Source organism: Melanerpes formicivorus, unplaced genomic scaffold, assembly GCF_026170545.1.
Source record: "Melanerpes formicivorus ecotype bairdi unplaced genomic scaffold, bMelFor1.0.p_v2 SCAF_4, whole genome shotgun sequence".
In the NCBI taxonomy this organism is placed as follows: Eukaryota; Metazoa; Chordata; class Aves; order Piciformes; family Picidae; genus Melanerpes; species Melanerpes formicivorus.
The window spans coordinates 6,020,538-6,042,897 of NW_027142356.1; the positions used below are offsets into that span (position 1 = coordinate 6,020,538).

The 22,360-nt window shown below is 44.5% G+C and overlaps 1 protein-coding gene across 1 annotated transcript in view; it reads left to right on the plus strand.

Annotated features, from left to right (window-relative positions):
• The first annotated feature begins 2,498 nt into the window (after positions 1-2,498).
• The window catches only part of DAPP1 (dual adaptor of phosphotyrosine and 3-phosphoinositides 1), a 65,289-nt gene continuing 45,427 nt past the window's right edge, over positions 2,499-22,360 (plus strand). The window contains exons 1-2 of the mRNA XM_068136813.1: positions 2,499-2,530; positions 4,367-4,495. The gene's annotated coding sequence lies outside the window, so the exon portion shown is untranslated. The remainder of the gene's footprint in view (positions 2,531-4,366; positions 4,496-22,360) is intronic.

The following is a 22,360-nucleotide window of genomic DNA, read 5'->3' on the forward strand; positions in this document are numbered from 1 at the left end:
CTTTTTAGCTCCCAGTCAAAAGTACAGAGGAAAACTGCAGCTCCATCATGCCTTCCTGCAAACAGCAGTTTCTGGCTCTATGCTGGCAAGACATCTCCATGGAGTAATAATCAGATCAAAGTGGGTTTACTTAACAATGTTGGATATCAGTAACTAATGTGTGTCATATTTATGGTCCTAGCAATATTCAGTTGCATTCATTAATTCCAATGACTCTTTTGTGTTTTCCATCTTTAAGTCTCTCTCACCAAAGCTACTGATGTCTAAGATTTCTGCATCCAAATCTGTTATGAAGCATTACTAAAGTTGTTCTGACAACCACACAAAAGCTATATATTTAATGCCTTTTGTAATGTGATAGATGCTCCACTGTTAAAAAGCCAAAAGAACAAACCACACTGTTCAGCTACCTTCTGCCCTCTGCCATTACAAGGTTGGATCAGACAGATAAAGGTGAGGGTTAAAACTCAGGCTGAATTATATGTGCACCTTAAAATACATCACTCATGGGAGTAGCAGGCAAGTGAGATTTAAAAGGGATGTGATAAGAGGCACTTGAAAGCAGAATAAAGATGTTAAGGATGAAGTTAGGGAGACCACACAGAAGATAGCATAGAGTATATTTTCCCTTTAACTGAGCCACGGACAGAAAAGTGAACAACTGGTGGAGGAATAGCAGGAGGGGAAGGATTCAGGATTTCTCTGACTAGGGAAAGGGAAAATACTAATTTATCAATGCTAAGAAATGTTATTATCTCATTACACAGTCCTTAAAGTGTCCAGTCACTGTTTTAAAAAACTGAAGTAGGAATAACAATTACAAAGGAGTTAATCAGGCTGACACAGAAGAAAAAAGGAAGTACTATTTGCACACAGAAGACAAACACAGTTCTAGTAACTAAGAGGGCCTGCAGGACAGGTTATGCTTCTCACATGGAAAGAAATTACGGCTTTTGCAGACAATAAGGAAACAGCAGGATGATTCTGCTGCATTCTGTGCACACAGTGAAAAGCTTGATTTCTCTCTGGGTTCAGAGAGAGAGATGAAGAATGATACAGTCATGGGAAGAAGCTTTAATTTTGGCTGAATATTATTTGAATACTACTGGGTTCCATTTGTGTCTTAGTAGTTTTTGGTAACGTTGCACATTGTCAGAGTCAGCTTTATGGTGCACATCATCCTTAAAATCAAAGCAAATAAGTAGTTGGCTAGAGTTCAGATGTGTGTGTTAAGTAGAAAGGAAAACTGAAAACAGCACTCTGATTTTCCCTGAGGAGTCATACCCAAGAAGGAGAGAGCTAGACCTGCTTTTGGAAGGAGCAGGGGACCTGTGGTTTAGCAATAAACAGTGAAACTCAGCACACTTAATAAATCTCCAAGTGCTCCCAGATATATTGAGAGGAAACACAATACCCACAAATGCACTTTGGTATGGAAATTTTCTAACAAACCTAAGTGGAAATAAAATGAGACTTCTGTAGCTTGCACTGAAATGGTCTTTCTTCTGGGATTAAGCAAGGGCCTGTCTGATAAGGTTCTAAGTAGAAAGCCACACTTGGATGGGTCAGTCCCTTCTTGCAGAGAGAAGACTATGCCAGCCAAGGGGATCTTTCCTTTTCTATCCTCTTGAGGAGATTGAAGGACTCTTCTGAACATTCAACCTGCAAATGTGAACCATATGCAGGCTACTTCCTGGCAAACCCCTCCCTTTTAGTGAACACCAGACCTTTCAAAGGAAAGAGTCTCTGGAGCTGGGTGGATTTCAAGACCCTAACCCAAGTGCTTGAGTTTGCAGGATTCAAAGGCTTTGGCATGGTTCGCTGAGTGGGAGGCCACCTTTCCTTCCAGGATAGGACAAGATCATCTGGCCATTGCCTCTCCCTCTACAGTGCATTCCCATGTAACTGAGCCCCTGCGAGAATCGATGGCTGAAATGTTTGTTAAATGACAAAAAAGAAAACAACTCGCAGCTCTCTCTGGCTCTCGCTATGAGCAGCTCTTGCTAGATGCCTTACAAGGTCTGCAGAAGATGCATATATTTTTAAAACAGACCCTCCCCCTTTCTACTACCCATCCTTCTCTTCCAGACCCCAAAATCTCATGCCAAAACAAACAGGCAGAAACATAATCTCAGAACGAGCTTAGATTTCTTTGGTACTTTTCAGTCGTGCTGCAAATGCAGTCCAGATATGAGTTCCTGTAGTTATCTGGGGAGTCTGCTGCTCAGATGAAATAAATGAAATACTTGTTGAATTTTGCTCATGTCAAATTAAACAGTGTCTACAATGTCAATGATACAAGGGAATACTCTGGTGGCTATTATAAATGTAGACAGCAATAGCACATGGAAACTGTGGGAACGTGTTGAATAAGACTATTTATAAACATTTTATTGCCTTTGTGAACATCCTGACAGGTGCTTGTCCAGCCTGCACTGACAAATTTCTGCTTGCAGAGACTTCATAGCATTCCCAAGCTGTCTCCCATGGTACCTGACAATCCATATACCATCAGAAACAGTGTCCTCAGGTCTATCTAACAACTCGTTGCTGTCACTGAATATGAGCCAGCAGTGTGCCCAGATGGCCAAGAAAGCCAATTGCATTTGGGCTTGTATTAGGAATGCTGTGTCCCAGCAGGAGTAGGGAGGTGATGGTCCCCTTGTACTCAGCTCTGGTGAGGCCACACCTCGAGTATTGTGTCCAGTTTTGGGCACCTGAATACAAGGGAGATGTGGAGGTGCTGGAGCCAGGGCAGAGGAGGACAGGGAAGCTGCGAAGGGCCTGGAGAATAAATCTTATGAAGAGCAACTGAAGGAGCTAGGGCTGTTTAGTTTGAAAAAGAGGAGGCTGAGGGGAGACTGCATTGTTATCTACAACTACCTGAAAGGACATTTTGGAGAGGCTGGTGCTGGTCTCTTCTCACAGGTAATTAGTGATAGAACAAGAGGGAACAGCCTCAAGCTGCAACTGGGTAGGATTAGACTGGACATTAGGAAACTTTTTCACAGAAAGATTGGTCAGGCATTGGAATGTGCTACCCAAGGAGGTGGTTGAGTCACCAACCCTGGATGTGTTTAAAGGTAGTTTGGATGTGGTGGTTGGGGACATAGTTTAAGGGTGACCCTTGTAGAGTAGGGTTCTGGGTTGGACTTGGTGATCCTGAGGGTCTTTTCCAACCTGAATGTTTCTGTAAGGACACTAGTTCTGCCAGAAATGGAAGAAGAGATGATTTCCCCTCTCTGTGCTGCAGATTTTCACATATCTAAGTGTGACCAGCATGTTCAGTTTGTTCTCTCTCTTTTCACTAGACCAACCAGCCCTAATTCACTTAACCCCTGGGACATACCTGGTAGAACTCCCATCACTGCTCTTCAGAATTCCTTTAGTACATCTGTATGTGCAGTGTGGCCACAAGACGGAAGGTGAAGCCTCATCTCTGGTGAGAGGAGAGGAGGTGTGACTGTCATGCTCATACACTTCTGAGTAACATTGGCCATTTCTGTGTTGGCATGACTGTGCCCTTCAGCTTGGGCCCTACTGTGAGCACACTTTCCATTCATGTTAGTTATTAATCTTTATTATCAGTTATTAATGAAAGTGCTACCCAAGCACAGCCATGCTAATCCCTACAAGTTCTCCACTAATATAGATCATGTGGTATATCTGTAACTGATCTTCTGAGCATGAGCCAAACAGTAATTTCTCACTCATAATTTCACCTGGACAGTGCTTCCCTAGCTGGCTCAAAGAGGAAAATCATGCTATAGCAGTACCAAATGCCATATCTGCTCTCTGCAAAGCCCATTGCCCTATTTTAGAAGGAATTTGGGTGGACTCATCAAGGATAGAGCTCATGTTGTCTGCTGTATGTTTGTTATCTTTGGGGCTGTACAGTCTGGAGAAGGCTCCAAGGAGACCTTGTGGCCTTCTGGTATCTGAAAGGGACCTACAAGAAAGCTGGGGAGAGACTTTTAGGGTGTCAGGTAGTGACAGAACTAGAGGGAATGGAACAAAAATAGAAATGGGTAGATTCAGATTGGATGTTAGGAAGAAGTACTTCACCATGAGGGTGGTGAGACACTGGAACAGGTTGCCCAGGGAGGTGGTGGAAGCCTCATCCCTGGAGGTTTTTAAGCCAGGCTGGATGTGGCGCTGGGCAACTTGATGTAGTGTGAGGTGTCCCTGCCCATGGCAGTGGGGTTGGAACTGGATGATCCTTGAGGTCCCTTCCAACCCTGACAATTCTATGATTCTATGATTCTATTCTATGATTCTGTTTTAAGGGCCTACAGATTTCACATTTATGCCCTCCAGGAAAGGAAGTTACACTAACTGATATCAACTTTATTGCTCCTTCCCCCAGGTCTCTCAAGATCTCTTCTCCACAGGCCACTTCTCCTAGGTTGCTGGGTCTGCTCAAGTCTCCTGTCACGGGCCTGCCTTTGGAAAGGAACTTTCCGTGGTGACCCTATTCTTTGTACAGTATTATCAGGTAACTTGAGAACCACAAATGTATCTGATTATTGGAACTGTGCAGATGATTGCCACAAAACCCGAAACCGTGACCTTTCCTTGAGATGCTATCAGCCAAGCTGGTGGGGGGACAAGAGAGCTGATTTATGACCATTCGTTAAAATCCCACGAAACGGATGATTTATAGAGGCAGGCTTGAGATGAAATTCCAATTACAAGAGGAGATTGGACGTGGCACTTGGGGCCATGGTCTAGTCATGGGGTCTGTGTTGATAGGTTGGACTCGATGATCCTCGAGGTCCTTTCCAACCTAAGTTATACTGTGATACTGTGATACTGTTCAGGCTTGAAAACTGCTGTCTTCACAATTCAGGGTGTTTGAACATGGGAAAACATCCCTTGAAGCAATGTGAATGTAACTGGATTGTATTTTATTATAAGAGATTCTTATTATGTTTTAAAATAAATTTCACAGTACATTAGAGGTTGGAAGGGACCTCAAGAGATCACTGAGTCCAAAGCCCCCCTGCCAAAGCAGGATCACCTAGGGTAGTCTGCACAGGAATGCATCCAGGTGGGTTTTGAAAGTCTTCAGAGAGGGACACTCCACAACCTCTCTGGGCAGCCTGTTCCAGTGCTCTGTCACCCTCACTGCAAAGAAGTTTCTCCTCATGTTGAGGTGAAACCTTCTATGTTCAAGTTTGTATCCATTGTTCCTTGTCTTATTAGTGTGCACCACTGAAAAGAGCTTGGCCCCCTCCACTTGACACCCACCCAGTTTAATTATTTCTGGTTATTCTAGTTAATAATTTTTATTAAGCTTTATATCTTGTTAGTTGATTAGTGCTGTGAATACATTTTGTTAAATCCATTTGTATTACTTTATTTAAAACAAATATTATCTATTTTTAACTGGCCAGTGGCTATCACACAAGAATAAAGTGGTACCAACGTTTCTCAGTTACTTTAGAATGTGAAAGACAAACAGCCAGGCTGGATAAATAGGATGATCCCACCCTTTTCCACAGCCAGCTGCTTCACAGAAGGGTTTTTGAATTCTGGCAACAATTTCTTGCTCCTACAGAGGAATAGAATAGAATAGAATAGAATAGAATAGACTAGAATAGAATAGAATAGAATAGAATAGAATAGAATAGAATAGACCAGGTTGGAAGAGACCTTTGAGATCATCGAGTCCAACCTATCATCCAACACTATCTAATCAACTAAACCATGGCACCAAGCACCCCATCAAGTCTCTTTCTAAACACCTCCAGTGATGGTGACTGCACCACCTCCCTGGGCAGCACATTCCAATGGCCAATCACTCTTTCTATGAAGAACTTCTTCCTAACATCCAGCCTAAAATGTGCACCCAAGCAGTAAACTGCAACTCTGGTAGTGTGAGACTGTAACATGAAATGGCCACGCTTTGGAGAGCGACTGCTGTTGGATTGGGACCCATTTGCTGGCAGCCTTCAATAAATAATGCTTGCAAGGCCGCATGAAAAGTGATCCCCTGCTTGTTATGCTCACCTCCCTGCCATGGGGCCTATGTTTAGTCACTGAGCTGAAGTTCGTGCAGCAAACGTCTTGGGGGTATTTCTCACTGGGCTTACAGTAAAAGCCAGCTAAAGTGCCTCCCACTGCCTGGCAGGGAGAAGGAGGATCAGGCAGCCCTCCAAGCGAAGCCTCTCTCTGGCTGGATCTGCTATATATAGGGGAGCTCAGTAAACACCATTATGAGCTGCCTGCCTGCAATTAAGGTCACACACATGTGCACTTCTGTCTGTGTTTCTCCACTGGCTTTGCTCAGCTTACAAATTTTAAGAATTACAGGTGTGAAGCTGGCTCCATATTGAGGAGTTACAAATCCAACCAGCTCCCATCCAACACATTAGTCAGTACCGGGGACAGCTGCGGCGGGGGGGAAAGTAAGAATGAGATTTTTAAACCCAGGTGTAAAATCCATTGTAAAGGTCAGGTTTATAAGAAGACCATCCCAAAATGCTAATGACATGACAGTTTTATGAGGCTGCAAAATGATAGCTTGGCTGAAGCTAAGCAATACTAGAGCAGGGGAGTTACTTAAATTGGGCCTTCTCTTTTAATTTTGAATTTTGTTCTTGAGCCTGCCCAACCTCACTGTGAGATGAGAAATCCCTGCTTGTGGAAGCAGCCCCCCACACTCAGCTGAACTGCTGAGATAAGGTTATTTATATAAGTATTTATTTATATTATATATATATATATATATATTTATATAAGGGGGGGGACCATGTGGCTCAGTTGGTAGCACATAAGACTCTTAATGGGAAGGTCATGAGTTCGAGCCTACAATGGGCAGCAGTGTCCTCCCTTTATTTTTTGGTGGACAAAAAGCTCAACATGAGCTCTCAGTGTGCACTTGCAGCCCGCAAAGCCAATCAGATCCTGGGCTGCATCAGGAGAAGTGTGGCTAGCAGGTCGAGGGAGGTGATCCTCCCCCTCTACTCAGCCCTGGTGAGACCCCACCTGGAGTACTGTGTCCAGTTCTGGAGCCCCTATTACAAGAGGGATGTGGAGGTGCTGGAACGTGTCCAGAGAAGGGCCACAAGGATGATCAGAGGGCTGGAGCACCTCTCCTATGAGGACAGACTGAAAGAGTTGGGGCTGTTCAGTCTGCAGAAGAGAAGGCTCCGAGGTGACCTAATTGTCGCCTTCCAGTATCTGAAAGGGGCCTACAGGAAGGCTGGGGAAGGACTTCTCAGGATCTCAGGTAGTGCTAGGACTAGGGGGAATGGAATGAAGCTGGAGGTGGGGAGATTCAGGCTGGATGTGAGGAGGAGGTTCTTCACCATGAGAGTGGTGAGACCCTGGAATGCGTTGTCCAGGGAGGTGGTCGAGGCGCCATCCCTGGGGGTGTTTAAGAGCAGGCTGGATGAGGCTCTGGCCAGCCTGATCTAGTGTGGGGTGTCCCTGCCCATGGCAGGGGTGTTGGAACTAGATGATCCTTGTGGTCCCTTCCAACCCTGAATGAAACTATGAAACTAAGTAAAGCATTATTCTGTAATTTTATCTTCCAAAAGTTTTTACATTTCTATAGTGTATATGTAATTGAAAGTTATGCAAATTTTCATGTCTGTACTTTGCAGGAAATAAATGAAACATCAATTGTTAACAGCTAGCCTCAGAAACAGAAAGAGCTGATACACAAACTTTAACTCAGTTTTAGATTTGAGAAACATAATTTCTTGATTCTTGTGCAGGAGGACAACCTGTCAAGAAGAGCTTACAGTCTGATCAACACTTCTAAAGAGATGCATACAAGCATAGCCTGCACAACCTCAGCGGTACACCCTAAGAACAGGTGCTTGTGCCTAACCAGAGCAAAAGTCCTTTCTCCTTTGTGACATAAAAATCTCATCTCAATACTGTTTCTTCAAAATCAATGTCAACACCTAGTCTAGTTTTTGTTTGTTTGTGTTCAACCTGGTCTAGTTTTGCTGGGTTTGTGGGGTTTTTTGCTTGTTTGGGTTTTGTTTGATTGTTTGTGGTTTGTTTTGTTTGCTGGCCTTTGTTTTTATTTTTCCCTCTGTGCAATTAATTTATTCAGCCTCTAGAAGACTGTAAGCCCCTGAACACATCCTTCATCAGCTGGGCAGTTCTTGTCATGCTGGAGCATAATGCAGTTTTCATTAAACTGCAGTTTCAAGCTTGGGCATAGCTATGTGAAATACAGCTATAGATATGCTATAGCATAATATCTCTAGTCATGTATAACTTAACATATTTAGCTATAGCTATGCTAAGTTTTTGCTTCTGAGTTTTCTACAGTTCCTTTTGCTTAGGAAAGAAAAGGAATGTTTTTAACATCAAAATTGTCTATTCTCTTTCCTTCAAACAGTTCAAGGCTCTCTGACTAGCTCTATCTACTATTTCCCCTTACCACAGCATTTTGAAAATGCAGGTAGTGTTTCCACAGCCAGGGTTGTGGGGTTTAGTAGGGCTTTCTGCATCAAGCATGCAGGCCTGCTCCTGCGAGGTGTTGAGGGCTTCCTAGGGAGTGATGAGCTCTCTGAAATCCCTGTGATTCAGATCCCTGGGCTAGGCAGGCACTGACCACGTCTTTCCCGATATCTTTCTGTGAGTCCTTCCCTCCACCAGGACATGCCGATATCTTCCAGTGTTGCCTCTGTGGAGGTTGTCAATTAATAAATTGCTCATCCCAGTAATGAGGCAAAGTGAATCTGGAGCAAATATTGGCTGCTATAGAGACCACTCTGCCAAAATGCTGTTTGTCCACTTTCCGACTAGAGTTCATTTGCACGTAGCTCCTGAGCAAAGAGGGTTGTCATGTAAACCCACTGGGGTGATGAGCTCCCTGACCAGCTCAGCTGGATGCTGCAGGGTGTTTTGCTTCCCCTAGCCCCAGAGCCCTAGGCCAAACAGATCTCTTCCTCCAAACAAGCCTCTTCTACTTAGAGGCTCTTGCAGTTCCCAGGGAGCTGCCTTTCACTTTTCTTGCACTGACACACCATGACCAGGGGAACACACAACTGAGAATGGATCATACTCTGCTTTGGGTAAGTCTCTAGGTTGAGAGAAATCAGAGGGAAGGACTTCTTACCACATTTGTGGGTGTTTTCCAAGCCTCACCATGAGTTGAGACAGAGAAAACAAAAGACCCCTCTGTTTCAGGAAATTTAAAATCTAACAACTGTTTCTCTTCCTCTTTCCCCAGTTTAAACTACTTGCCTAATTTAACCCAAATTGACTAATAGGACTGAAGCCTTCAGTAAATAAGTGACCAGCTGGGAATTTCATTTGCCCCTATTTTAGTAATTGTTTTCTTACCTATGCTATTAGTACAAGTCTAGGTGACAACAGATGGCCACACTGTGGCACAAGTAATGACTGCATGCATGATGCTTTACAAAGTTTTCAAACCAAAACTAAGACCAAAACTCCCCAACCAACTAACCAACAACAACAACAAAAAAACAACACAAAAGAGCCCCAAACAGCCTCTCTCTTTCTCTCTCTCTCTATATATATATAAAATTATTCCCCCCCCCAAAAAAAAAAGCTTTTTCTCACCTGCTGCTCTATGCTTTGGACAGTTTGAACACTGAGACTTAGATGAACTGAGTTTTATCCCTTTATGTATTTTCATTCTTGTTTCCTGAGCACACCAGCACTAGGCACAGATGGGAGAAGATGTTTCAAGAATAAATTTTTTCCCTAAACTTTAAAAAACAGAAACACCACCACCACCCCCAACCCAGAAACCTCTCCAATTCCCTAAATCCAAAACCACTTGATACAAACCAAACAGACAACATGCTCATAGAAATCTCCCAGCCTAAGTTTTAAGGCTGAAAAGACTCCATGGAGACTCCTTCACTTTAATGCTTCCCTGGCTAGATGCTGAGGTTCACCAATCTGTAATTCATCCTACTCCATACCAGGATCTTGGTCCAGATGTTCAGACCAGGAATGGAATCTGCTTGTATAGGCAGCAAAGGGGGCATTCAGTCCAGTTAAAGTCCCAGTTGCCCTGTCATTAGCCTGCAATAATTAACTTCTTACTACAGATGAGCCCATTTGAGGCATAAAAGCTTATAACACAAACTTCTCCATCTGGCCACAGCATAACTGCCTCCCTTTCCCTTTATGAGGAATAGCAAATGGACTGCTGCCTTGAGCTTTCTTTAGGTACATGATGTACAAGAAACCTGCTGGTGGGTTTCAGTGCAAAAGACCTGCTAGATAGGTAGCTCTAAACTGGGATCAATGGTCTTGCTGAGCCTATGCAGTTAATGGGACAGCAAATGGAAACCAGTTTGTGCTTTGGGCTGGTTTTGTGAGTGGTGTTAAACCATTTAAGCAAGATGGTGTGGGAAAAAGGTGCTGACACCTTGAATGGCACTGCAGTGACATATTTAGTTTAAATGAACTCCTCAGCCCTCCTTCAAATGCATTCAACTAGTGCGTGTTCCTCTCTGTGCTGGAAAAAAACAAAGATGGGTCCATGAAGGTCTTATTCTGATACACCAGCTAGTCGACTTTCCATTCACTGAGGCCTATGAAGTGAATATAAATCAGGCAGAGAACACAGACTAACAATTTGGTATCACTGACTGATACAAGAAGGCACATGCTGATTTTTTTGGACAAGTCACTGATCTCAGCTGAAACCTCCATACCTTCTGTGAATATGTTGAAGAGGGTGGGCACTTAAAGTGATCCAGGGTCAAGTCAAGCACCACTTAGCAATAAATCCCTAGTTAACATATATCCTGTGCAGGCTGCACAGTTGTTTTTAGTGATCAGATATTGTGAAAAGTGGCTATGGGGACACGATGGCAACTTGAGAAGAGCTGTGCAGTGATGCAGAGAGTAGAGCCCATCAGCTGAGCTGAGCAGACCAGTGCTGATCTCTACTGTACGTGGCCCTGCTCTCAGGTTACATGATTCAGCCTGTTGCTTACCAGAAGCGGTATAAACTTATCAGTTATGTTTAGGGCAAAGGCACAGTTTATCAGATCTTAACCAAGAGGTTCATGTTCTGTCTCTTTCCCTAGAAAAGATGGTCATCCAAGGTTACAGGAGTAATTAGCTGAGAGATCAGCATGCAAACCCTTCCATGGCAGCTGCCTTCGTCTGTTAGGCAGCCTTTCCTACCCTACAGCAGATGGCTTTGAAGCCAGCACAAAAGCCAAACAGGCAAGACGTAGATACACGTACAAAAGCTCTTGCACCCTTGCATGCATTAATGCCCTCTGAAGACAAGTCACACTGGGCTTTTGCAGAGAGGTCTCGGAGTGCCAGTGTGGAGAAAGTTCATTGCATTCTCCTTTATTAGCTAATCAGTTTGGATCCCAAGTTTTGTCACTGAGGAAACGATTGGGTAGCTGAGAGTTCAAGGCTGTCACAGCTGCTGCAGGAGATGAAGACATGCTTGTTCTCTAAGACATTCTGCAGAGGTTTTATTTTCAGATACCACGTTTATAAGTTTGAGTACTAGGAGTAGTGAGCAAATACTTAGTAGCAGCATATTGAAAATGCACCTGTGCTAAAACACAAAAAAAAAGGCATCTCAAAAAGGGAACACACAGAAAATCCAGGAAGCAGCTTTGTCTTTTGTGCTTTTCAGAGGATGATACCTGCGGTAGTTTTAGGCTGATGCCTAGGAAATTTTCCACAGATTGAGTAGGAAGTGGTAGAATATAAATAAATTGCCATTGGATGTAAAGGGAAAATAATTATAAGGTCTCAATAACAACCCCATTGGCCTGATACTGACCATAAAGCCAATTGTATAAGCTCTTTCCTTTTTTTTTGGCTTCTTCACTCTAGCAGATACTAGCTGGTGCTTTTGCTTAGCTGTTGCTGACCTTGGCTGTGTTCTTGTGGTGGCTATGTACTAACAAGCTCCTCAGCTTTTTCTTTTTTCCCTTTCTCTTTTGCCTTGTACAGAGGGGAAGGGTGGAGAAGGGGGAAGGGTGGAGAAGGGGGAAGCTGTTGGTAACCCCCTGCTTTTGTCCAGGGGGGTTCTTGTGTTGTTTATAAATTGTAAAAAGATGTAAATATTGTGTATTTTGTACATACTCATTGCATTTCATATTTTAGATTGTAGTTTTGCTTGTCAATATTTGCTTCTGTCTGAGCTGGTCTGGCAATTTTATTTTGGGGATAATTTTAACCCACCACAGTACCATATATGACCTAAGTCAAATAGTGTGGCTTTCTTTTAGGGGGGACCACCCCTCCTCTCATTAACAGTAAGTCAGGAGAGCTATTTGGATTCTTGATGATGCTTTACAAAGTTTTCAGCAACAGTTTGCTGCTGTTCCTGTGCAAAGTGTTAGAATAGAATAGAATAGAATAGACCAGGTTGGAAGAGACTTTCAAGATCATCGTGTCCAACCTATCATCCAACACCACCTAATCAACTAACCCATGTAACCAAGCACCCTCTCAAGTCTCCTCCTGAACACCTCCAGTGACGGCGACTCCACCACCTCCCCAGGCAGCCCATTCCAATGGGCAATCACTCTCTCTGTGTAAAATTTCCTCCTGATCTCCAGCCTGAACTTCCCCTGGCACAGCCTGAGACTGTGTCCTCTTGTTCTGGTGCTGGCTGCCTGCGAGAAGAGACCAACCTCTGCCTGTTTACAACCTCCCTTCAGGTAGTTGAAGGTAGTTCAGGTAGTGTTCCCCTGGATACAAGTATTGATATTCCCTGGATATCAGTACCCCTGAGAGAATAAGGCTATAATTTCCTGAATGATCAGCTGACCAGCAGCATATGGGTTATCTGATCTTCTTTAATACACATTAGTTGTCAGTCCTGTGTGGCTCTAACAGCCGGTCAGTGCAGCAGAACAGTAGAGCTGCTCATAAAAACGGGCATTTAGCATAACATACAATTGATTGTGTACACAGAAGTATAATGGAGAGAGAGAGAAGGCAATGTCCTTTTAGCAAAATGTTTGTCTCATTTTATATTTTCAGAACTAGAGAAATAAAACTAGGTCTTGGGCTCATATCAATGTCACTTGTTACTGACTGAGGGCCCCACCATCAGTATGAGGCGAACCTTCTCCCACTTTGACCAGAGGAGCAGCTGGACTGTTAACTTGACAGCATGCCTCCAGATTTACAACAGTGTGAAAGCAGAATCAAAGGCTCACTCTACCCGCTGAACAACCTCCAATGCTGCTGCAGTATTTTTACCAGGATGGAAATTCCTTCCCAGGTGGACACTATCTGACCTCCTTAAAGCATAAGAGGATTTCAACCTTCTAAACAAAAGACCACACCAGGCAGCATTTTAACAGCTTTCCTCAAGCTAATGTCTTGAACTGCAGCAATAACTCTCAGCAGCCCTGGTTAGCTGAACAGGACTAAAATGTGTCTCAGTAGAAGATAGGAAGGTGAAGTGAGACATTCTATTTTTTTTTTGCCTTAAGAACTTGCTGTCTTCTACAGACACAATTATATTTTTTTTTTAATTATTTTTTTTATCACACTAATGCTGACACAAGTGTTAAGGCTGCAATAGCTGCACTGGCTATTTATAGAGGCACTGTATAAAGACCAACAGATGTTTTCAGAATAGCCATGTCCTGCACTTCAGTGGTTACTTGCAAAAATTCAATGAGGCAAGCCAGAGTATTAAAAAAACAAACAAAAAACCATGCAAAACCTCAACAATAAAAGCCTTGAATTGTTGATGTTTTCAAGAGTATTTATCAGTCATTAGGCTAATCCATCATCTAGTCCAGCTGCTGTGGGCTGCTTTTGGTTTTGATCAGTACTGAGTTACAGAAACACAGAAATCATAGAAACATTTGGGCTGGAAAAGACCCTCAGGATCACCAAGTCCAACCATTAACCCTAGTCTACAAGGGTCACCCCTAAACCATATCCCCAAGCACCACATCCAAACTACCTTTAAACACATCCAGGGTTGGTGACTCAACCACCTCTTTGGGCAGCACATTCCAATGCCTGACCGCTCTTTCCCTGCATTTTTTTTCCCTAATGTCCAGTCACAGCTTGAGGCTGTTCCCTCTTGTTCGATCACTAATTACCTGGGAGAAGAGACCAGCACCAACTTCTCCACAATGTCCTTTCAGGTAGTTACCCAAGGTAACTTTCAGGTACTTACCCAAGGTAAGTTTCACTTAAGTCAGTGTGAAAGCATAATTATTTGGTTTATCTTTGAAGCTGGGTTTATTTTATCCAGTCCTGTTCAGCACCTACAGGTGCTAAAGGCACTTGCCCAATTTTCAAGGTGATTTGGCTAAGCAGTAAGTTCTTCCAGAGTGTTTTAAGCCACAGGGTAAGGCTATGCACAGTGTGTGTGAAAGCACAAGTAGTGCAGGCTGAGCAGTCACCAGGCATCTATAAGGGTCAAGGCTTTTTTGCAGCAACTAAGAGTGAAGAGTGAAAATTAACATCATTATCACTGCTAATGAAGGATGAGGAGCTCAAGCTAGCCATGTGGTAGAGCCATCAGGAAGGATGTCAAAAACTGGCTAATACAATCTAGTAAGTGTGAAGTTCATGTGACCTTTCCATATGGAAAGTGAGCTCTTTGCAGAGAGCATGCTCTCAGAGCTGCCAGATGGGAGGAAGTATTTGCTACAATACCTTCCCTGCTCTCAGTTTAGCATGTGGAGCAGAACAGAGCCTAATCTCTTGTTACATCTGACCAGCAGCTTAACCATCAGGGAGAATATTGTGACCTTCATGAGACATTCACAGAGCCCCAAGCTGGAATCGGCTAACTTCAGCATCTTGATAGAATTCACCTCCTGCACTTGAAGACAGCCTACAACATGATACTTGATTTCAGAATGTCAAGATTTCATTTGAAACACCTTCTAGGACTTGGGTAAGGAGTGGAATCTGAGAAGAGTTTTACTGCCACACTAAAGACACCCAACCAAAACCCTGGCTCCAAATAGCTCTGACTTTTGTGATGCCCAAAATGCAGATTTGGCATTTTGACAAACACCACATAGGCTTTTCTGTTCCTTTTTGTCCACACCTATTACAGGCTGTTGACCTGAATGGCAGTGCATCAAACTCATGTAGTGTCTCTGAACATCAGATAAGCAATTGGCAAGACAGCAGACCTTAAAAATTAAGCATCATAGCAGTTTTAAGCGGAATGGGTGCTCTGTTGTAGTTGTTCTTGCCCATACTGTGGTTCCTGCCAAAGGCTCCATTCAGCACAGGGTCCCAGCTGGGATAGCTGCTTTAAAGTCAGACTGCAAATCTCACAGAAGAGCTCCAGCAAAAGCTTTGAAGGGCTGAAACTGGGATAGCAAGGAGACAAAGTGGAGTGACTGGAGTAAACACATCCTGCTAGACTGCAGGTATCAAAGAGGTGGCTCTGAGGACATTTCACTTCAAATTTAGCTTCAATCTGTCTCACTCCATTCCTCCTTTTGTAATTTTTGATGAAGAAAGAAAGAAGTAGCACAGTTTTGTTTAAATCACAAAGGCCTGCAGTGACAGGACGAGGGGCAATGGCTTCAAACTAGAGAAGAGCAGATTTAGATTGGATGTTAGGAACAAGTTCTGCACCATGAGGGAGGTGGAACACTGGAACAGGTTGCCCAGGGAGGTGGTTGAGGCCCCATCTCTGGAGGTAGTCAAGGTGAGGGTCAACAAGGCTCTGGGCAGCCTGATATACTTGAGGATGTCCCTGCTTACTGCAGAGGGGTTTGGACTAGGTGACCTTTAGAGGTCTCTTCCAATTCCAACCATTCTATGATTCTGTGATCATCAAATCAAACCACTCACCCGGATCTTGCAGTCGCACCACTACTGCTAATCCACTACCACTTAACCATGGCCCTAAACACCACAATCACCTGTCTTTTAAATACCTCTGGGGAGGGTGGCTCCACTTCCCTGGGCAGCCCATTCCAACATTTGATAACCATTTCTGTGAGTAAATGTTTTCCTTATATCCAACCTGAACCTCCCTTGGCACAACTTGAAGTCATTTCCTTTTGTCCTGTCACTTATTACGTGTCAGAAGAGACTAACCCCTACTTCACTCCAACTTCCTTTGAGATAGTTTTAGAAGTTGGTTGGGGAGAAGGAGTCTTCTGCTTGTGCAGTAGCACAGAAGAGGGGTAGATGAAATGTTTCTAGCTGAAAGAGCTAGAGCTTTAATAACATCCATCAACCAGTGATTGCCCTTCTGCAGGGCTGGTCCTAAACTGGAGTAGTTTTCTTGTTTACTTTAAAACTTTCCATACAGTACAAAGAGACAGAAGACATAGTTTCCCACTGAAGAATTAGAACTGACTTTGACCAAAGTGTTGGCTTTTCTGGGTAAGGATGGCAGCTTTTCTGTTTTGCCTTTTCTGGGTAAGGATGGCAGCTTGCTTTATTTGATCTCTTTCAAACTGGTCTGATAACCCCATGGAAACTCACAGAGAAATTTGGGTTGTTGCCAATTTCTCCAACACCTTCTTCGCTCCCAGCTGTAACTTGCATCTTATGTTTGGTTTGCTTTTTACAGGCAAGTTCTTGCAATATTGCATGCTGTAACTAACCACAGATTTCTAGCTGTTCTTCAAGGTGGGGCCAGCGTCTTCAGGGAGCTTACAGAGTCCCTTGCTAAATGGCAACAAGGAAGATGTGCTTAGGGGCACCTAAGGGGCAATTGGCACCTGTGGGAGATCAGAGACATCTGTCGTGCCCATATTTTAGCAGCACTAATCCATGTCGGGAAGAGAAGGTTTGGAGTCCTTGGGGTTTAAGTCAGTCATATTGAAATGTGAAATGCCATGCACAAGAGGATCTGGGGCGGTAGGTATCTGATCGAGGCCTGGATGGGTCACGTTCATCCAGAGCAGGGGACATCTGGGAATTTTAAGGAGAGTTAAACCCTTGCCAGCCATGCCTTGCTGCCATAGGTGGCAAAGGGGAAGAGGCACAAGCTGCAGCTGTCTTGTCTCTGCACAGGAGCACAGGGTGCATGTACAGCTCTCAGGGAGCTATTTGAGAGGCTCTGGCTTTGCACATGGCAACAACGTGCATGACGAGAGGTGCTGAAGGACGCCCAGAACATGCCCATTCTATGCAAGGCACTCTAGGCTGGGACCCTCCCCCTTACAGATCCCTACATCTCATGACCTTGCTGTGCAGCAGCACAGACTTCAGAGGCAAGGACCCCAGCAGACTGCAACCACCTGTGTCTCAGCCAAGGCAGTTACACCCAGCACAGTGGTTTGGTGCAGTGGTTATATTGCTTCTGACTTCAGAGCCAGTTTATCTGGTGTTAACTTCAGTATCTCAACACCCTGCTCCTTTGCAAATGTGCTCTTCACTCATAGGAAACTGAATTTTCTGTCAGTGCAAACCAGCAGAGGCAGGCACACAAACACATCTAGTTAAGTAGCTTTTCTTCCTGCAGTCAGGAAACCATGCCACTTGCCTTCCACTTTCTTTCCTAAGGAACTCATAGTACCTGTATATTTCACAGAATCAACCAGGTTGGAAGAGACTTCCAAGATCATCAAGTCCAACCGATCACCCAACCCTATCTAATCAACCAGACCATGGCACTAAGTGCTTCATCCAGTCTCTTCTTAAGCACCTCTAGGGATGCTGACCCCACCACTTCCCTGGGCAGCCCATTCCAATGGGCTATCTCTCTTTCTATGAAGAATTTCTTTCTATTTCTTAACATGCCCCTGGTTGTTCACCAGGCCAGCCTAGCTGAGTAGATGCTACTATAATAACATTTAGTGCCTATTGTACAGAGTTGGTCACATGCGAGGGCACTTAGAAGCATTGAGTTTCTGCAGCTCTGGGGCAGGGACATTTATGAGGCTTTTAGCTCTGTGTCATAAGCAATTTTTGAATATGGTGAATTGTATGGTCAGAGGGCTGGAGCTCCTCTCCTGGGGAGACAGACTGAGAGAGTTGGGGCTATTCGGTCTGGAGAAGGGAAGGCTCTAAGGAGACCTTATTGTGGCCTTCAGGTATCTGAAAGGGGCCTACAAGAAAGCTGGGGAGGAACTTTTTAGTGTGTCAAGTAATGATAGGACTAGGGGGAATGGAACAAAACTAGAAGTGGGTAGATTCAGATTGGATGTTAGAAAGAAGCTCTTTACCATGAGGGTAGTGAGACACTGGAACAGGTTGCCCAGGGAGGTGGTAGAAGCCTCATCCCTGGAGGTTTTTAAGCCAGGCTGGATGTGGCTCTGAGCAACCTGCTGTAGTGTGAGGTGTCCCTGCCCATGGCAGGAGGGTTGGAACTGGATGATCCTTGTGGTCCCTTCTAACCCTGACAATTCTATGATTCTATGTAGAAAGGATTAAATACCAGGTTATGACTGCAAAGCCATTGGCACTGTGGGGAATGAGATAACACATAAAAGTCCTCTGAAAGTAACAGCACAGACCAGTTGTGACCATGATTTTGGGCAGAAGAGCTTGTATGTCTTTGTACGGACAAATCCTTCAGTGCTCTTAGAGAGGACAGATATGATCATGTTTCATTCATTTCCTTTATAGACCACTGGGTGGCAAAGATGGCTTAGTTCTCGGCTTCTGCACAGTGAGATGACAAGCTGGACAGCTAGGTCCTCAGCCTTGGATGTGCAGAGCCATAGGAAGCACTGACTGTGAGCAGAAACTGCAACTACAGCAACTTGTGCTCCATCCTTTGGCAGGTTATATCCCCGTCCTTTGGGAGGGGTGTGGAACAAGGAACAAAGATTCAGATGCTACAGCAGAAGGGCTCCAAGATCATATTGTGGCCTTCCAGTATCTGAAGGGAGCCTACAAGAAAGCTGGTTAGAGACTGTTTAGGGTGTCAGATAGTGAGGGGACTAGTGGGAGTGGAACAAAACTAGAAGTGGGTAGATTCAGAATAGATGTTGAGAAGAAATTCTTCATCATGAGGGTGGTGAGACACTGGAACAGGTTGCCCAGGGAGGTGGTGGCAGCCCCATCCCTGGAGGTTTGAAGGCCAGGCTGGATGTGGCTCTAAGCAACCTGATCTAGTGTGAGGAGTCCCTGCCCATGACAGGGGGTTGGGATTGGATGATCCTTGAGGTCCCTTCCAACCCTGACAATTCTATGATTTTAAGATGGGCTTCCAGATGGAGTCCATAAAAGGCCAGATCTTCATGTGTTGCAGAGCCTAACATGGACTGATGGCACTTCAAGGCCCCACTGATGATTCACGCTGCAAATGACCGTCAGCAGGCAGCAGGTGCCAGCACTCATCCGTGACCAGAGCACAATTGTTTTCTGGCAAAGAGAGTAATTTGAAAAGTATTTGTGCCCTCTTGCTAAAAACACAAACTGTGCCACGTTTATTTTTAGGTGCAGCTAGATATCCCTCTGGGATGAAAGCACAACCGGTTATGTCACCCATAATTCAGAGCTACCTGCTGATACCGTCACGGAGCTTATGACACTGCTGGTTTTTAATGGCTGGCTACCCGTATCCCAGGCTACATTCTGCTGGCCACACAGTGAGCTATGATGCACTGTTAGGTATCCAATACACATACAATATACATCCAGACTGCAATATACATCTCAACCAACCTGCTTTCTCAGGGAGCAAAATGCTCACTGGGATAGAGGTGCTGAGCTGCAGCCCCCTCCTCCTTGGCAAGTTTCTATGATGTGCTTTTGGGTCCCCAGGGAGTACATTGTGCTCCCTGATAGAATGTGACTTTTATTTATTTAAACATTTATCTTGTGAAGTGAACAGTACTGTGCAGAAGGAAGGGAAGTGATGTGCTGGCCCTGGGACTATCAAAGCATGCAATGCAGGGGCCATATTAGGGGTGTAGGTGGATGGATGCTTGCTCCTGATGCTGCAGCATTTCTGGGTAGTCACACAGCAGCTGGCCAAACAGGCAGCTCTTGTTAAATCTGCCACTGGAGTGGTACAAATGTCTTCACTGGGCTTGTCTGGATTACATCTTCTTGTTGCTCAGGTTAACTTTTCAGGTTTTGTTTTGCAGTCTGTTTTCAGGACAGCCCTGTGCTGAACCCTCTTCTGCTCCAATTGCCAGGCTCTGGCTCCTCAGCACACTGCATCAAACTGTGGACATTATTCATCCCTGGGACATGGATAGATTGGATCAATGGGCCAGTGTTAACAGGATGAGCTTCAGCAAGGCCAAATGGCAGGTCCGGCACTTGGATCACAACAACACCAAGCAACGCTACAGGCTTGGGGCAGTGTGGCTGGAAAGCTGTCTGGCAGAAAGGAACCTGGGGGTTCTAATGGACAAGCAGCTGAATATGAGCCAGCAGTGTGCCCACGTGGCCAAGAAAGCCAATAGCATCCTGGCTGGGTTTAGAAATACTGTGTCCCAGCAGGAGTAGGAAGGTGATTGTCTCCTTGTACTCAGCTCTGGTGAGGCCACACCTCGAGTATTGTGTCCAGTTTTAGGCACCTGAGTACAAGAGAGATGTGGAGGTGCTGGAGCCAGTGCAGAGGAGGGCAGGAAAGCTGGGAAGGGCCTGGAGAATAAATCTGATGAAGAGCAACTGAAGGAGCTGGGGATGGTTAGTTTGAAGAGGAGGCTGAGGAGGCTGTCTACAACTACCTGAAAGGACCTTTGGTTGGTGCTGGTCTCTTCTCACAGGTAATTAGTGATAAAACAAGAGAGACTGGCCTCAAGCTACAACTGGTTAGGCTTATACTGGACATTAGGAAACATTTTTTCACAGCAAGAGTGGTCAGGCATTGGAATGTGCTGCCCAAGGAGGTGGTGGAGTCACCAAGCCTGGATGTGTTTCAAAATGGTTTGGATGTGGTGCTTGGGGATATGGTTTAGGGATGAACCTTGTAGAGTAGGGTTCTGGGTTGGACTTGGTGATCCTGAGGGTCTTTCCCAACCTGAATATTTCTGTGATTCTGTGATCCTGCACAGCCCTGCTTCTCTACACACTAAGGCAACATGCTCCTTCAGGTATCAGCATCCCAGTCAGATTAATAGGATTCATAATGGATGGCAGAGTACAAGTCATAATACACACACAGAGACCCCCATACATTGCCTGTATCAGCATCAAAGCTGGTGCTACACAGCAAACACACAAGCCTTAGAAAAGGATGTGTGAATGTACTTACATAAAAATAGAGAAGGGTTATGTAAAAAAAAAAGAAGTTTCTGCCTGACTTCCTTAATAGTATTTTCTTGTTCTTCTTGTGCCAGACAGTACTGGTTATCCATTGTCTCACATTTCCTGTCTTTAAAGGTTGTTTGACCCTCACTGCTTTCCAAAGATAACCATATTATCCACAGTGCCAAGTTCTGCAATTGCACTTTCACTACTCTCACCAAAATAAAATGAAATTAATAAATAGCATTCTTCCACATCTTCTTCACTATTTGGAACATAAGGTCTGCAAATCCAGTGTGAACAAGCAGTATTTAACTCACTAAGGCAGTACATTTTCTGACTGCACAACTGATTTTGGATTATAGCATGTTTTGAATACTTAACCAAGAGATTAGATTCAAACCTGCACATCTCAGGGGCAATATAAGGGATTTGAAGTTCTGCTTTGATCCAAATGTTACTAGGAATTCAGAGTTAAGATCTCTGGTGTAAATTTGTCTTCTTGTTCCTCATAGTTTTTATCATCATTCTTGCTTTTTTTCTGGCTGCAGTAACTGCACTGATGAAAAGTGTTTTTCAAAACTCATATAAGAGCCCTTGATAGCTGCACAGATGGTGGACAAGAGCCTTATGGATGAAGGCTGGGCTAGATGATCTCCAGAGGCCTCTTGTGACTTTCTTTTCCTGCAATGTTTTAATGTGTATGCTTATATGCCAGCACTTAATACCACCCCTCTGTACTGCAGTTCATCCAAACAGAAATACCCACACAGAGCAGACAGACCTTGGAGGCTGAAATTCCTCTGCTAGATCACCTCCTGTGCCTTGCCAGACTGAGCTCTGAGGAAAGGTGATATGCTGCTCTCTGAATATCACACCAGCCCCATCCTTGGAGAGCTCAGCCGTAGTAGCTTCTGGGATAAGAGGCACATAGACCTGGGCAGCTATAGAATTGAAATGACCCATGGAGAGAGACAGTTCCTCCAGGCACTGAGCCTTACTTTCTCCTCACAGGACAAGGACCTTGGCTGAGGTGCTGCTGTGCATCATCACACCCATCTGCAATGGAATTCTCTGTTGTAGCTGAATGCTCAGGGTAAAAAGCATGGAGCAGGGTCTTGCCAGCCTGTTTTGTCCTCTTGTGCTCACCCTCTCTGCCTCTCTCACACCACAGCTGTCAGTGGCCTCCACACCATGCTTATAATAGAGCCTGAGTACCTCTGCCCCCCTCACATTTCTTTACCCTTAAATCAACAGAGACAAGCCA